Consider the following 17,645-nt stretch of genomic DNA (forward strand, 5'->3'; position numbering starts at 1 on the left):
GCGAATCTTAGAAACATAACGCTGAGTGAACATAGCAAGTTGCAGACTCCCATTAGGTATGATGCCATTTTTATAAGCCTAAAAATCCAAATTTCACCAATATGTTATTCAGTTACACACACATGTGATGAAATTGTTTCAAAAGAAAGAGAATGAAGGGCGTAAAATTCAGGATGTGGGTTCCTTTAGGGGCGGAACGAGGGCAGGGAGGGGGACAGAGGAGTTAGGATGGATGCAAGTGATTGACTGGGTTATGGGTTCACCCGTGTTATTTGTTTTACAGCATATGTACCTTCTTCTGTGTCTTCTCATGCTGTGTAACAACTGAACCAGTAGCTGACGTCAGCGAAGTGGCAACAGAAGCCTGAGGAGAGAGTTAATTGTTAACCAAGATTTGTAGACGTGGTGCCATGTGAAGATAGAAATGAGGTAAGGACAATCAATCATTCTAAGAGAGACAGAAAATATGGAAAAAAAAAATAGCAGGACCGGTAGAAAGCTCACAATTGTATGGCAGAGTAGGTTCAACTATACAAATAATTAATATAGTTATATAATAATTAATAAGTAATTATATTTACAAATGAAAAGATGGATGTTGTCCGATTAAATAAAAATAACTATGGAATTCCCGTTGTGGTTCAGCTATAAGGAACCGAGCAGTATCCAAGAAGATGTGGGTTCAATCCCTGGCCTTGCTCAGTGGGTTAAGGATCTGGCGTTGCCCTGAGCTGCAGTGTAGGTTGCTGACCTGGCTTGGATCCCACAATGCTGTGGCTGCGGTGTAGGCTGGCAGCTGCAGCTTGGATTGGACCCCTAGCCTGGGAACTTCGTATGCTGTGGGTGGGGCCCTAAAAAAAAAAAAAACAAAAAAACAAAAGCAGAGATTGCAAATTTACGGGCTGGAGGCAGTTCTGAGAAAGCCTTGGCAGGACAATAGAGAGTTCGAGAACAAAGGCTGCCCAAGGGACGTGTCCTCCATTAGGCAGACATGGCCCATCACCTAGTGCTCCCACCAGAGTCAGCCAGGGCTGGGAACGGCTTGGGGGGATGTGCGACCTTGGTGGGAACAGCTTGGGGGGGTGTGCGACCTTGGTGGGAACAGCTTGGGGGGGTGTGCGACCTTCGTGTGAGCACCAGGGTAGATCAAAGGTGTGACTGCTGGAGGCCCATCAGTTAGTTACACTCTGGAGATGTGAGCGGCCCAAGTCCATGGCCACCGCAGAAAGAGGTCTCTCCACACTCTAAATAGAGGCACTGGGCCACCTCTGCAGGATTTGCTGCATAAGGGTTCTGACTTCAGCCCAATTTTAGGGAGAGGGGGGAGTGGGAGAAGGTTGGTAGCAAGAATTACAGAGTGCTGTGAGGGAGAGGAGGGGTATGGCCACTGCATGCACAGAAAGGCTTCTGGAGAAGTCCGCGGAGGGCTTGGCATGGACCACCTGGGGTCTGCGGGCGTACATGAACCCGCAGCCTCCTGACTCCTACATGACAAGCTTCCTAGAGGCCGATCAGAGCCTCCTGCGAGCAGGGAACGAAGAGGGCGTGCTGCTGTGCCGGTGACCCGGATGGTTGACCCGGATGGTTGGGTTGACCTGGATGGCTGACCCGGGTGGTTGACCGAGGAGGAAGGCTCGGCCCGCCAGGTCACGTGACGCCGCAGAGACACCCGCAGAGAAGCTGACCCGAAGCCAGGACCAGAGCCCGGGCAGGACGGATTCCCCACCCACCACCCTGGCGGAGCCAGTCTGCACCGAGCCGGCCCAGGATGTGGAGCCCGGAAGGGAAAGGCCTCAAAGGCTTCTGAGCTTGGGTTTCCCGAGGAGCCGGTGGGAGGCAAGAGCGGGAAACGGGACCGAAGTTTTGATTTGGACTGGATGGGACTTTTTAATACCAAAGAAACCGACTGTTTATTAGCACTGGAAAGTGACAGGAAAAGCTATGAAATCTGCCCTAGATTCTTCCAGAGGAGAAGGGAGAGCTGTTAGAATCATTTGAAAAGACAGTGGTGTGCAGAAAAAGGTACCGTTTCATGATTTCCCTTTGCCTGGTGGTCCAGCAGTGTTTCAGACATGAACCGGTGTAAAACATTGTTTAACATGGTGATCTGGAAAGAGAGAGCCCACTACTCTTAAAAAACCCCCAACACCTAAATAGTGCGACCACCAGCACCAGCGATTCCATTTTATAATGTTTATTGCGTTGCTGTTTGAACCAGAGGCAGCCAAAGGTCTCAGCCCTCGCCTGCCTTTTCAAGCCTCCCTGGGAGCGTTTCTTTGGGAAGTGGTTAATACATTTATTACCGAGAGGCTCTCTGGAACCCCTCGGCCAGTGTTAGGCACAACTGGAGCTTATTAAATATAGAACTAAACCCGATTCTAGAAAGAAAAGCCTGCCTTTCCCACAAACCTTCCTAGAGGATCATTTCGGGCTCCTCGTGCCTCGGGAATCCCACTGCCCTCGAGGTTCCCCGTGCTGAGCCCAAACTCGTGCTGCTGCCCCCGCATTCGAAGCCGTTCCCTCTTCTCCCTCAGAGGAAGACCGCAGGTCCTGCTCCTCGAAGCCCCCTGCCCTGCAGCCCCGGCCACCTCGCTGGGGTCACCGGCAGGCTCCGGGCCTCGGTGGCGCGGTGGGGGCTGCCCGGAGCCGCAGCGGGACGGCGCGCGCAGGGCGGCCCCGCGGCCGGCAGAGGGCGCAGCGGCTCCCCGGCGGGGCTGCGGGGCGCGGGGCGCGGGCCCCGGCGTGTGCGTCTCGGGGCGGCCGGGAGGGGGTGCGCGCCTCTCCGCCCCGCGCCGCCCTCCCGCGCGGGCCCGCTCGCCGCCCGGCCGCTGTCACCGCCGCCCGCACCTCGCGAGCGAGGCGCGCGGGCTGCGCGGGCTGCGCGGCGCGCTCCGAGGCCCGGGCTTGGCCGCCGCCCGCCCCGCGGCTTCTCTTTGTCCGGGCGAGGCGGCCGGAGGAGCGGCCGCTGCATCGTCCGGGGGGCGCCTGGGCGTCCGGTCGGAGGTCCCCGTCAGCGGCCACGGCGCGCTCCGAGCGGGGGCGGCGGCCTGGGCGGTGCCGACGCGAGGTGAGCGAGGGGCGCGGGCGGGCGTGGGCGGGCGGCGGGACCCGGCGGGCGGGCCGGCGCTGGGCGCGGGGGCGTCCCCGCCTCCAACACCTGCGCCGCCTCGGCTGGCTCCTCGCGGCAAGTTTGGAGCCACCCCTTTGGCGGACCTCCTTGGCCGGTGGGCAGAGTCCAGACCCGTCGCCAAATAGAAAACTCGAGCTGGAGGCGGCGGCGGCGGCGGCGTGTGGCAGCCTGGTCCGGGATGAGGGGCTCTTTAAGGGCAGTGGTGGCAGCCTGGCCATCTCTCTCGGCTCTTGCCCACCCAGGTGAGCGAATCCTCTTCTGCACCGTCGGGTCGGCCCGGGCTCCGGTGCCTGCCTTCTGGGAACCCGCGCGGAGTTGGGGAGAGACCGCAGCGGGGGCTCGCTCTGGCTTTTCTGCCGCCGCAGCACTCACTCCCTCCTGCCTACATCCTGCTCAGGCTGAGGTGTTGCAGCTCGTTTGGCACCGTCGCTTGCTGCCAGGTTAAACAGCCTCTGATTCAGAAGGGCTGGAGGTTAGTGGAACCGAATCCTTTCCCCCGCCTCCCCACACACCCCCAGCTTTGGATAATTTGTTCTGCGTCTTCGTCTTAATATAGTAGGCATGTGCTAGTTCCTTTGAGCTTTATAATGGTAAAGCAGTGAAATGGTTTGCTACATCCCCCCCCCCCCCCGCTTTTTTTTTTTTTTTTTTTTTTTTTCATTCTGAGCCTGTGCACAGAAGGAATTTCAGGCACACAAGTGATGTTACTACCATTCTATTTTAAATACAAACACGGAAAGAAGTGCTCTTGGCAGGATACCAGAGGCGCCTGTACGCTCTGTTATATAAGTGCTTTTTAAAAATATGTGTTCATCGGTAAAGTTATGAAAGTGATTACCAGAGCATCTAAGAAGAGAGGCTGAAGATAAGTCAGAGTCATAAGTCATAATTTTTGCTTTAGCCAAAACTTTACTTGAAGACAATAAAGCGTATTCTTTAGGATAATATAGGGCCTTTCTCTGAACTCATTGGGTCGAGTTGTCAAACATTAGAAAAATAAAATAGGTTTCGTAGAGGCTATTAAGAAACTTGGTGAAAATTCTTTACTTATGGATGGTAATAAAAAAGATCCCACAGACACCCTTTATGGCTTGTAAACTATTGAATGACTTTATTTTTACAGCTGATGGAAACTTAGTAATTACGAACTGCCAGTTATTCAAGATCCCTCCACCCTTTAAACCTCTGCTCATATTTATGGATTTTTTTTTTTTCCAGGAAAGAATAAGACAGAAGTAGAAATAACAGATATACCGAGGTCCGAGAATGTCCTTTTGTGACTCCCTCCCCACAAGTCTAACTCGTTTTGGTGACATCTGACCTTAGCAACGTTGAAAGCTTCCTTGTGATACTGTTGGGGGGGGGAGAGACCCGCTGGATAGCACTCTTTCTTTGAATTTTGTGCCTTTATAGCCTGAGGTGTGGCTCCACCTGAGTTGTGGTTTAAGTACAAAATGAGTGGTTAGAAATATGGAGAGAGAAAAATGGTGTTGGAAAGGAGATGTGTTGAATTATAGCATCGGACACTTTTGTATTTTGTTGAAATATTTTTCTTGAGTTTTTTTTTTTTAACCTGCCAAAAATAAAAAAAAAAAAACCCCAAAAAACAACCCATCGTCCTGAGTTGATGTTTACTGAGGACCATGCTTCCATGGAGACTCTGTCAGGGAATCCTAAGTGGGACATTGCTTTGTGCAGTGGTAGCCGTGAAGTTGAGCAGTGGTGTCAGGGTCTTTCTTTATGTTTACGTGCGAAGACGATTGTGTCTTAGTGAAGATAGTCTTCTCCATCAAATTCAAAGCTCGCCCATGTTAATACAGAGCAGCAGGTTAAGTGCAGAAAGCTTTTATTGTCTTTAAGGTCGGAAATAAACCTAGCTGCTGAATGAGTGTTTTCTGTCTACCTTATGTAATTCCAAATATCCAGATCTGGGGGCGGATCTTATGGCTGGTTTGTGAAGGGTTATGTAAGAACTACGACTCTGCTTTTTGTATTCCATTAAAGTCCCTGTTTTGGCTCTTACATAATGGACACAGTACCGGGTTGTTGAAGCCAGAACAGGGGAAGATGCACAACCCCAGCCCAGCACATGGACTTTTATAATGAATTGCTGCTGCCAAATTAGAGGGAACAGCAGGGATGGAGGTTTGTGAAAGGGAGATAAGAATAGCATCTAGAGGATTGATGTAATAGAAGACTGTTATGCTTAGCGGTTTTCTAGAGATTTTAATGCTGCGGGTATAAACCTCGCTGGTCTTTTATATCTCCCAGCAGAGGCGGATTGACTGGGAAGCTAATGAATCTTAAGCTTCAGGGCCCCTCACTCCAGCTTCGTTCAAGCCCCCCGGGAGAGCCATTGGCAATTGCTCCTGCAGCCAGAGAAGTTTGTATTTGTAATTTTGGATTCTTTTTTAAATAAGGAAGACTCGCTTCCCCCCTCCCACTTCCCATCATACACACATAAGACTCCACAAACCCTGGATGTGCCGTGTCTTCTAATTATGTTCAAACGTTAACTTTAAAGAATGCTTTATCTTATTTTAACGTCCTATGAAAAGACAGAAAAAGAAATCTGGTCAACGTTGTAGTTGAGCTGCGGAGCAAATGCAAATTGCTCTAACCCAGGGCTGCGTGGAGCTGCTGGAATCAGGTGGTTACCTGGAGAACCAGCTCTGCCTTGTGATCTCGCACAAACGGGGGCTTTTTTGGATCCGAGTGTGAGCGGGAGGTGGAGAGGCTGGGACGGGGGCGGTGAAGGGAGGAAAGTGGGTTAAAGCTGCCGAGGGGAAAGGAAGAAAAGGGAACCACCAAAAGATGCTTCATTAATAAAAAGTTAATGGGAACAGATAGCATCAGCTCCGTAGGAGACCTTCCTGTAAACTCCTCAGGATCCGTCTTTAATGTGAACACTAAACAGGGAGCAAACTCAGGCCCAGAAAATGTCCTGCAGGCTGGGAAGGGCTAGGATGAACTATTGACTCGTTCCCATTAGCAGTTTTATGAGTAAGTGGGAGCCTTATTATGTCCGCCACAGGAATGTTGGAGAGGAGGTTGTTGAAAAGAGTGGAGCCTTTGTCTTTTTTCTCTGGTGTTATTTCTACTTCATATCTGAATTTGGATGCTTCAGATCTTACCATCTTGACCCCTTTTCCACCAACCCTTCTAACCCCTCCACCACTCTCCAGTCACCCATCCATCCATCCATCCATTGACTCATCCATCTATCCACCCATCCATCCATCCAAACACCTACCCACCCATCCATCCACCTACCCATCTATCCATCCATCCACCCACCCATTCATCCACCACCTATATATACATCTACCCACCCATCCATCGATTCATCCATCGATCCACCCATCCATCCATCTACCTACCCACCTACCCACTCTTCCATCCACCTACCCATCCATGCATCCACCCACCCATTCATCCACCACCTATCTATACATCCACCCACCCATCCATCCATCCATGTATCCACCCATCCATTCATCCATCCACCCACCTATCCATCCATCACCAACCCACCCATTCATCCACCCACCTACCCATCCATTCATCCATCCATCCATCCACCCACCCACCCACCTATCCACCCATCTGTCCATCCACCTACCCATCCAACCATCCATTCATCCATCCTTCCATCAACTCACCCATTTATCCACCCGCCTACCCACCCATTCATCCACCCACCTATCCACCCATCCATCCATCCATCCATCCATCCACCCATCCATCCATGAATACACTCCCCTTGACCAGACTTTAGTCAGGCCCCGCTGACCCCTCTGCTTGACTAGGCCTCAGTCTTGCCCTATAAGAACTGCAACTTTCAACACAATGTTTTGCCCCTCCCCACTCCCCACCTCACAAATGCATACACACACTGAGAGACGTGAGAAAACGCTAACATGGCTTCCAGCGGCCTGAGGCCATGCCCTGGGAGGAACCCGGTCCCCTTAAGTTCCTGTTTGGAAAAGCTCAAGGCTTCCAAAAGGATTTCCCTCCTGTTCCAGCCAACCCCCGAGGATATGCCCCTGACTTCCCTCTTATTAAGAATTTAGTAGGCCAATTTACAGTTATAATATTTTCTCTGTCCCTTTGATAAGGGTGCGGAATGAGTGTGGCTGTGTCCTGCAGGACTGGGGCGGCCTCCTTGCCGAGCAGAGCCCCGAAGAAGATGAAGAGTGAGCCACGCGGATGTCTGGGGGGCCACCTCCCCAGTGGGGAGCAGCCAGTGCAGAGCCCTCAGGCAGAGGGGCAGTGGGGGCCCTGGCGCTGCAGGCAGGCTAGAGGCCGGTGCTTCTCTTCAGCAGCAGCCACCCCTCTCGTTCTTTTGTGCTGGTTTCTTGGACGTACCCTGGGCCCTCCTTTCCAGGAGCATGAGGTTGTATCTGTGAGTGATGGTGTTTCTCTTGGGCCTTATGTGTTGGCTTGGGTTCAGGTACAGCTCAGGGCCTCTCAGGGCTTCTGGAACCCAGTCCAGACCGTTACATAAACCAGGAGTAGTGGGGGCCGGGCCAGGCGGGGGTGGTGGCGGTGGTTGGATGTCTTTGTTGATGGTTCCCATTGCTTATTGTAGGAAAGGGGCCAGCAGCAAAGTCTTCTTTCAGGCTCGATTCCCTGAAGTCTCCTAGGAACAGATAGAACTGTGACGAATAAAGGATGCTGATGTGGGAACCATGCTGCTCTTTTTCAGGGAATGTCAAAATGTGAAGAACCTAGAGCAACCCCTGAGGTGAAACTTGAGCCCCAGAGAGCCCCGTGGCCTAAAGGTGCCTGGGTTGGTTCCCATTTGAGGAAGGGAAATTGCTCATTGGCTGACAAGGCTCCTGTTTGCTCGGTGGCCATCTTGTGTGTACCAACCTGAGAACAGGTGTGGGGGAGTACCCTTTGTGGCTCAGCGGTTAAGAATGTCACTAGTATCCATGAGGATGTCACTTTGATCCCTGGCCTCACTCAGTGGCTTAAGGATCTGGCATTGCTGCAGGCTGTGGCGTAGGTCACAGATGCGGCTCAGCTCTGGCGTTCCCTTGGCTGTGGTATAGGCCGGCCAGTGCAGCTCTGATTCAACCCTTAGCTGGTGAACTTCCATGTGCTGTGGATGTGGGCCTGAAAAGGACAAAAAAAAAGAAAGAAGAGAAAACATGTGTGTGGACCTGGCAGCAGGTGGTCATGGATCCCTCCAGAGAAGGTGAGAAGCCAGTGGAGAGCAGCAGCCAGGAACTCTCTGCTGGAGAAAGACCTAGCCTTGCGGGGTGCATGGGAGGACGGGTCTGGGAGAGGATACATAGCTGTTTGCTTCCTCAAGCCGTTAGCCTCTAACCATTTCTGCCTCTGACACAGCCATAGGGACCTTCCTTATAGATGAAGGTTCTTTGGACTGTTTGCTGGAAGGTAGGAGAATAATAGAAGCCTGAATGAGCACGTAGACAGGTGGCATTAGGGAGGTGGCATGCACAGGAGATTGGCAGGTGGCATTAGGGAGGCGGCATATATAGGAGATTGGCAGGTGGCATTAGGAAGGTGGCATGCACAGGAGATTGGCAGGAGGCATTAGGGAGGTGGCATATATAGGAGATTGGCAGGTGACATTAGGAAGGTGGCGCATATAGGAGATTGGCAGGTGGCATTAGGAAGGTGGCATGCACAGGAGATTGGCATTCTTGCCCCTTCTGTGTGCCTCTCATTGCTTTGTGCAGTCTCTCAGTTTTCAGGCTTCTTCCACATGCCCTATCATGTTTGGAAAATGGGGATTTAAAGTTATTCCTGGGTGTTTTATACTCTCCTTTTTTAATTGGCTGTTGTTATGCAGGCAATCAGTTATAGATATGCATAATGGTTACATTATATTGTCTTGGTCCCTTTAGGATGTTATAACAATGTATATCAGGAATCTGTTCTCATCTTTCTGGAGGCTGAGAAGCCCAGGATCAAGGTGCCAGCAGATGTGGTTAAGGGCCCTACGTCTTGGTTCATACCTGGCCCCTTTTTGCTCTGTCCTCGCTTGGTGGAAGGGGCAAGCAAGAAGCCCTCTGGGCCTTTGTTGTTCAGGCACTAATCTCGTTCATGAGGGTTCTGCCCGCAAGACCCCGTCACCTCCCAAAGGGCTCGCCTCCTAATACCATCACCTTGGGCGTTAGGTTTTCAACATAGGAATTTGGGGAGGATGCAGACATTCAGACTGTGGCGTCTGTATAACCAGTAATTTACATACAGGAAGCTGTTGGTTTTAAGATGTAATCATGTAACTGGGCGCTTTTGAAATTCTTATCCATTCTAACCTTTTTTTGGCTCTTTTTCTTGAATTTTCTAGATAGACAATCATCATCTGTAAAGAATTGTTACTTTGGTTTCTTTTCTTATTTCTATTTCATGTTTTATTAACAGTTTATTTTTTTAACATGAACTTTATTTATTTATGTATGTATTTATTTATTTATTGTCTTTTTAGGGCCATACCTGCGGCATATGGAAGTTCCCAGGCTAGGGGTCAAATCAGAGCTGTGACTGCCGGTCTACACCACAGCCATAGCAATGTGGGATCTGAGCCACATCCGCGACCTGTATCACAGCTCACAGCAATGCTGGATCCTTAACCCACTGAGCAAGGCCAGAGATTGAACCTGTGCCCTCATGGATACTAGTTGGGTTCGTTACCGCTGAGCCCCGATGGGAACTCCTTATGGACAGTTTAGGTAGAAGAAGAGATTGTTCAGTCAATCTGTTGAGTGATTTTTTTTTTTAAACCTAAGATTGAGTATTGTTCTTCAGGTAGATGTATTTCCTCTGTCCCATAGAGAATAGACCATGTGACCCTTCAAGACGTCTGTCTCCTTATTAGTCTCGCCACCCTTTGGGCACCTGTAGCCCCATTGAACCAGCAGGTTCAGTTCTCTTAGACCATGTGTGGTGTGTGCACATGGTCATTAATGGTGAGCCAGCAGTGGATGCGCTGAGGGCTAAGCCCATACTCATGACAGGTGGATGTTGACTTTGGGAACTTCGACTTACCTGCAGAAATGAAAAGCCAACATAGTGTATTAGCTTCCCTGAAGCCTGTAATAAGGCAAATAAATTTGTCCAGAAACAGGCTAATATTGATATAGTGATTTTAAGTGCTTTTTAAAAGTGGCGCGGACAAAGCCTGGAATAGGGAGCCATGGATTACAAGCAATGGCGATAAAATAGCAGAAGCAAATAATGAACACTTAATAGGGAAGTTAGATTTCCACGCTTCACCAGACTTACTGCAAAGTACTAATCTAAAAACTTTGTGTGAGCACTATCTCTGCTAAATGACAGTGGAAGAGAAGTCATCTCAAATCACCCAGAATTAATTATCTGTGCTAAGCTGTTTAAGATTACTCACTCAAAATAGCTTTTGAAGACAGGCCGTCTTTCTTTACACACAAATAATTGTCTTCTCAGGTTGGAAATGTTGCCACGTATTAAGCCAAACATATTTTTGTCTCTAATTCTTATATTTCTATCAGTTTATTTGCAGAAGCAGCCAATTTGAGAACTGAAATCGTGCAGCAGAATGATGTGGGTTGAAATGGATATTTTTAAGTTTGGTGTATTTTCTATTAGTGCTGCACAGTATCTCGGGAAGGGTGTATAGCAGACATGCCAGATATTGCATTTGATTTCCTAAAGACTGTCAAGTATTTCTTTAAAGATTTTATATTCGTTTAACTGGTGACTAGTAATGAGTTTTAGACTGAGTGGCCTGATGTGCCTCTGCTAGCACTAAGAATTCTGTTTATTATAACTAATTTGTGCTCGACACCAAACCTTTATACTGGATGTTTTTCTGCCAGATTTTAGAATTATCATTTTGACAAGATATTGTAATAGAATATGAATGTGATTTAGAACTAATTTCTCAGTTTGGGGAGTTAAAGAAGCAGAGATGTGGTCTGAAAATCACTCTTCTCCAGGGTCGGGACTAGAAAGAGACTAGCAAGGAAGTTGCCTAAATTCTTCAGGCACAGAATTTAAGGAGGTGTTAAGAAACTAAGCAACATAAATAAATAGTATATTAATACAGTTTAAAAAATAAAAGTAATGCAAAATTAATAATATATTAATATGGTTTAAAAAATAAAAAGTAATGCAAAATTCATGAACAAAGTATCAGCTTTTTAGAAAGGCAGGATCAGTATTTAATTTTTCCTTTTGTGTCAGGCTCCAATATAATGTAGCATGACACTGTTACAGATCATGTTCTAATTTGAAATTTAATATTTTGTTCAGGGATTTTTTTTGCATTAATTTTTATGTTTTAAAAATATCATTTATCTTGGAACCACCTCTGGAATGTTGGAGTAAGAGCATTCTGTAAATTCTCTTTTCTGAAACAACAATGAGAACAAAATTTCACTGAATGAGGCGAAAATTGTCAAAATAAACTACTTTAGAGCACTGGAAATTGATCAAAGACTCGCAGCAATCCAAGGGGTGTTTGTACAAGAAAAAAGACTGAACTGTGGTAAGAACAGTGACCTTCGTGGCCTTTAAATTTATTCCCATTGCCCCTTCCCAGCACCATAGTAGCCTTGAAAGCTAAAGGCTACCAGAGGGGACAGAGCAGATTCTGAGTTCTCCAAATGCCCCATTCTCAGAAAATTGTCACCGTATGATCTGCTTAGCGGCTCCCTGAAAAGCTCTGTTTCAGAGCTCGTTTTGATTGCTCCTGACTTGGAACTCATTCGATGTAAACAGCCTTAGGGCACTTCTTAAAAATAGTCAGTGGTAATTGATCGCTTGACCGCACAGCTTCCCCAGGTGGTTACTCTAGTTGGGGTTAACAAGAGGTTAACCTAAAAACTTAAAAGGCCTAATTGGGAAAAGAGGTCTCCGTAGAGGGCTTTGAAAAGCTTTGACATATTCCTTAGAATCTAGAAGGCCCAGGTGCACATAGCCAGGTAAGACTTGAGGAGGACTTAGTCTCTCATCTCCGGCTGATAGCAGTAAGAACATGCAGAGTTGTAAACTGTCTATCAGAGCATAGAGAGCCTGTGTCAATACACACCCAGAGCCCACAGCAAAGGCTGTGAGACATATTGGTTCAAAGCATTTAAGGAAATCTCTATCCCATCATTAGCTGACCACTGAAACAAATTGGGCAGAGAGTTAAGTGGCTGCGCATGATAGAGAAAATGGACTTTATAGAATTAGTCCAGGAAATGGACCGTGTTGGGAACAATAAAAGCAAATGGCAGCAACAACAAACCTTTGGTTGGGGTGGTGGATTCTGATTTCTAGAGTTGCCGTCTTATTTAAAATCCAGTTTCAACACACAATTGGAACACAAAAAGAAACAAGCAAGTTTAAGTCATTCACAAGGGAAAAAAACAATTAAAAATGTCCCTGAGAAAGTCTAGATATTGGACTTACGAGACACATGTTTTAGGTCAGCAATTATAAATGTTTCACAGAATGAAAGGAAGTTGTGACTAAAGAATTAAAATATGAGAATGTCTCACTAAATAGAGTTTATAAATAAAGAGAGAAAAATTATTTAAAGAAGACGAAGTAGAAATTCTGGAGTTGAAACGTACAATAACTGAAATGAAAAAAATAAATCTCTAAAGGGCCTCAACAACAGCTTGGAATTGCAGAAGAAAGAATCAGTGAACTTGCAAGTAGGTCAGTTGAAATTACACAGTTTGCAGAACAGCCAAATGAATAAAGAAAAATGAACAGAACTTTATTCTTCCGGAGTACCAAGACATGCCTAATGGAAGGAGAAAAGAGGGAGAAAGGATACTTGAAGAAACAATGGCCACTAAATTGCCAAATTTAATGTAAAACTTTAACTTGCACCTCCAAGACGGTCACTACGCCGGGATAAATGGTCTACACCCAGTTGAGCTGTTGAAAGCCAAAGCAAAGAAAGCGGCAAGAGGGAAATGAATTACTAGGTACGAGGGATGCCCAGTAAGATTGACATCTGACTTCTCATCAGAAATCATGGAAGCCAGTAGCTGGTTTTTTCAAAGTGCTGAAAGAACAACCATCCAATTAAGATTTCTGTATCCAGTAAAACTGTCCTTCAACATAGAAGAAAAAATTAAGACATCTCAGGAAAATAAAAACAGAGAGTTGGTCACTAACAGACCTGCCCTGGAAGAAGTATTCGAGGGGATCCTTCAGGTTGTAATAAAAGAATAGTAGACAGTAACTCAATCCATGGAAAAAATACAGAGTACCAGTAAAATGAGCTATTGTGTGAATGTCAAGGCAGCATAAACCACGAAGAAAATAACCAAAAAGTATAAAAGAGCAAAAGCTTAAAATGGTACGCAAAGATATGTATTTAATACAAAAGAAAGCAGTGATGGAGGAAAAGGGGAGCAGAGACATACGACGTACAGAAAACACAGTAAAATGGCAAATGTAAATCCTGCCGGTAACTACTTTCAATGTTAATGGATTAAACACACCAATAAAAGAGTAGAAGCTGGCAGAATGAAGTAAATATGATCTGACTGTGTTCTGTCTACAACAGACCCATTTCACATTCAAACAGAAATAGTTTGGAAGTAAAAGGACGGGAGAAGATATACCACACAGATAGGAACCAGAAGAGACCTGGTAGTGACCGTACTAATGTCGGACAAAATAAATTTTAAGTAAGGGATTATCATAGGAGGCAAGGCCATTCTGTATTGATGAAGGGGTCAGTCCATTAGCAAGACGTGACAATTACAAACATATGTGCATCTAACAACAGTTCCCCCAAATACGTGAAAACTGACATCATTGAAAGGAGAAATAGAAACTCCAGTAGTAATAGTTGGCGATTTCAGTAGCCTAATTGACCCACAACTCAATGTATTCCCAGCTGCCCTTTTGGCAGAATTTGACAAACTGATCCTGAAATTCGCATGGAAATGCAAGGGACCCGGATAGTCCAAGTAATCCTGAAAAAGCAGAACCAAGTTGAAGGACTCACACTTCCTGATTTCAGAAGTTACTACAAAGCTACAGGGATAAAGATCATGGGATACTGGTATAACTTTGTGTAGATCAGAGGTATGAAATTGAGAGTCCTGTAACGAACTCATATTTACGGTCATTGATTTTTCAACAAGGGTGATAAAACAATTCAAAGGAGAAAGACTAGCCTTTTACAGATGGTGCTGGGGCGTGCCCGTTGTGGCTCAGCAGAAATGAATGTGACTAGTATCCATGAGGATGCAGGTTTGATCCCTGGCCTTGCTCAGTGGGTCGTGGATCCGGCGTTGCCACCAGCTGTGGTGTAGATCGAAGATGCAGCTTAGAGCCCACATTGCTGTGGCTGTGGAATAGGCCGCATCTGCATCTCCAATTTGACCCCTAGCCTGGGAACTTCCATATACCATAGGTTCAGCCCTAAAAGGCCAAAACAAACAAACAAAAAACAATAAGAAAAACCAACTAGTGCTGTGATAACTGGATATCCATAGGTGAAAGAATGAAGTTGAATATTCACACTGTACACAAAAATTAATTCAAAATGGATCATTGATTTGAATGTAAAAGCTAAAACAGACTTGTAGAAGAAAACAGAAGTAACTTTTCACGATCTTGGATTAGACAATGATTTCTGAGCTGTAAAATGAAAAGCGTTTAAGTGACGAAAGAAAACATATAAGTTGGGCTTCATGAAAATTAAAAACTTTTGTGTTTTAGAGAATATCTTCAAGAAAAAGCCTACAGAAGGGGAGCACATTTTTTACAAATTATGTTTAATAAGAACTTGTATCCCAAGTATATCTAGAATGGTTGCAACTCCACAATATAAAGACAAATAAACCAATTAAAAATTGGGCAAGGACAGAAAAGAACCTCATGGAATTGGAGATCAGACTTGTGGTTGCCAAGGGGGAGGGCGTGGGATGGACTGGGAATCTGGGGTTAGTAGATGCAAACCTTCGCGTTGGAGTGGATAAGCAGTGAGAGCCTGCTGTATGGCCCTGGGAACTATATTGAGTCACTTGTGATGGAGCAGGATGGAGGATAATGTGAGAAAAAGAATCTGTATATGTATGTGTGACCAGGTCACTTCGCTGTACTGTAGAAAATTGACAAGAACACTCTAAACCAGCTATAATGGAAAAAATAAGAATCATTAAAAAAAAACCAACCTTACCAAAAAAAATTGGGCAAGGGTTTCAAGTTGATATTTCTCCCAAAAAGATATGCTAATGACAGACAAACTATGAAAAGGTGGTTAGGGTTAGGTATGAGGGGAGATGCAAATCAGAAGCCCAGTGAGCCATCACTACACACCCATTGAGATGGCAGGCATAAAAAACCCAGACAACACCAAGCGTTGGGGAAGATTAGAACCCCTGGAACATTGCTGGTGGGACTGGGAAATGGTGCAGCCGCTGTGGAAAATTGTTGACTCTAATTATAAACCTAGAGTTGCTATATAACCCAGCCATCCCATTCCTCAGCATATCTCCGAGAGAGTTGAAGAGACCTCCATCTAAAAGCTTGTACACCAATTTGTGCATCATAGCCCCAAATGGGAAGCAGTTCGGATGTCTGTCCACTGATGAATGGATGAAATGGGGCCTCTTCATACAATGACACAGGATTCATTCATGGAGTTCACTTGTAAATAGGAATGCGGTGCTGACTCGTAGTACAGCGTGCATGCACTTTGGAAACATTTTAAGTGCAAGAAGCCTGTCATAAAAGGTCACATAATGTGCGGTTCCATTTCTATCAAATGTCCAGAATAGAGAGGCAGATTCCTAGAGACAAAATAGCTGAATGGTTGCCAGGGCCTGGGTCTAGGGAGAGCGGTGGGGTATCTGCTCATGGGGACGGGGTTCCTTTGTCGGGTGCTGAACGTTCTGGAGTTGGATAATGGCGAGGGTTGTACAGCTTTGGAGTATATTAAAACCGCTGAATCCCATTGTTGGAAACGGTGAATTTTATGGCATGTGAGTTGAGTTACAGATCAGTAAAGCTGTTATTTAAAAATGTACCCATCTTGGTTACTGAGGTCTTTTGGTTCCGCTTAAATTTTGAGCCTGAGGCAAGTGTTTTGTCTCCCCCTCGTCCTGCCCCTGTCTTTTCCTGCAGGCCTCAGAATTCGGTAGGCCCTCTAGATGGGAAGAGGAGCAACTTTAGGAAGGCTGGCAATTACCCGGGCAACCGACCACAGCTGATATTAGAGAAGGAGAACGCCAGGGAGTTGGTAGAACTTAGAAAACAACCTTCTGTGGGCTTTTCCCACGGGAGCCACGTCTGTATGGCCAGCCGGGCCATGCTGTGTATCACTGCCGTGCCGACTTTGGTGTCTGTGGCTCTGTCATCGTCGGGGAAAGTTATCATCTTAACAGATTTCTTAATAAGGAAGATACCGGCTTTATAGAGCAGCACTGTCCGATAGACATACAACGTGAGGTACCTTTTCTGTGGCCACATTAAAAGGGAAAAAAGCAACAGGTGGAATTAATTTTAATATGGTTTATTTAACCTCGTATATCCAAAATATTAGCATTTAACATGTTGAAATATTTTACATTCTTTGTTCATACTGAATTTTCAAATCCAGCTGTGTATTTTACACTTTTCAGTTCAGAATAGCCACCCAGTGTTTTGTAGCCACGAGAGGCTTCGTGGTATTGATAGTTATGGAGTTATTATTATTTTTTTTAATATAATGAGATTTAAGGCTTCTGGAGATACAGCGTGGTGACCTGGTTTTGCATTGGATCCAGATGCAGATTCGGGCTTTGGCTCTAGCACTGCGTTTATTCTTAGAGCATTTACTGTCACGCATTCTCAAAAATTATGTGGTCTGTTTCTCTAATCAGACACGTCATACTGGAGAGAAAAGAAAGTGTTATTTTATTGCGTGAATTACGGCAGGACCCATTGGAGGCAGCGGTCGGTTCTGCCGGCGTAAGGGTCAGTGGTGGTCAGGCAGGGCTTGGCGTGGAGGCCAGGGCTGAGCTCCCTCTTGGAAAACGCGTTGGGTGAGGAGCACAGGTGTTGTAGGAGGTGGCTGCAGGGCCCAGGTGTTCCAGGAGGAGGCACGAGTGGAGGCTCGGCAGGGGAGCCTTGCATAGGACCGCCCTGGGAAATTGCTTAGAAGTTGGGTCCATCGGGAGCATGCCTGTGAATGGGGGGCCGAAGGGGGGCTGTGGCTGAGGTGGGGGGGCTGTGTTCTTGGAGGGTACCCTCTAGGGAGTTCAGAGTGTATTCCATACTGGACTGTGGGCACCCACCGGAGAGCTTCAGGAAGAAAGTCACAGGTGAAATTTGTTCTCTGTGACTTTGGCATCTTGGGCGAGTTACTTGAGCTTTCAGACCTGCCTTGCAGCCTCCTCTTCTGCAATCCTGGAATGCTGCAGTCTACTCAGGATGAAGATTCAGTGAATAGTGTACATAACATGACTCTTGGCCCGGCTCTGCTCCAGAGGTCCCCAGAGGAAGCTTTTGAAAATAGAAATGCTTGAAATTCAAGAATAAGTTTCAGGATGGTGTCCAGAAA

General features: G+C 46.6%; 1 protein-coding gene across 7 annotated transcripts in view; it reads left to right on the forward strand.

Annotated features, from left to right (window-relative positions):
- The first annotated feature begins 283 nt into the window (after positions 1 to 283).
- MTUS2 (microtubule associated scaffold protein 2) overlaps positions 284 to 17,645 on the forward strand; it is a 493,299-nt gene continuing 475,937 nt past the window's right edge. For 2 of the 7 annotated variants that reach the window (XM_021065172.2, XM_084981300.1), the window contains exon 1: positions 2,805 to 3,067. The gene's annotated coding sequence lies outside the window, so the exon portion shown is untranslated. Of the gene's footprint in view, positions 430 to 2,804; positions 3,068 to 3,140; positions 3,373 to 17,645 lie in introns of those variants that run through there. The other 5 variants (XM_021065173.2, XM_084981298.1, XM_021065174.2 and 2 more) reach the window with 4 other exon arrangements.

Source organism: Sus scrofa, chromosome 11 (genome assembly GCF_054392235.1).
Source record: "Sus scrofa isolate SSC_HxYL_T2T_F1_AM1 chromosome 11, Sscrofa_HxYL_maternal_Yorkshire_Landrace_v2.0, whole genome shotgun sequence".
NCBI classification, from domain to species: domain Eukaryota; kingdom Metazoa; phylum Chordata; class Mammalia; order Artiodactyla; family Suidae; genus Sus; species Sus scrofa.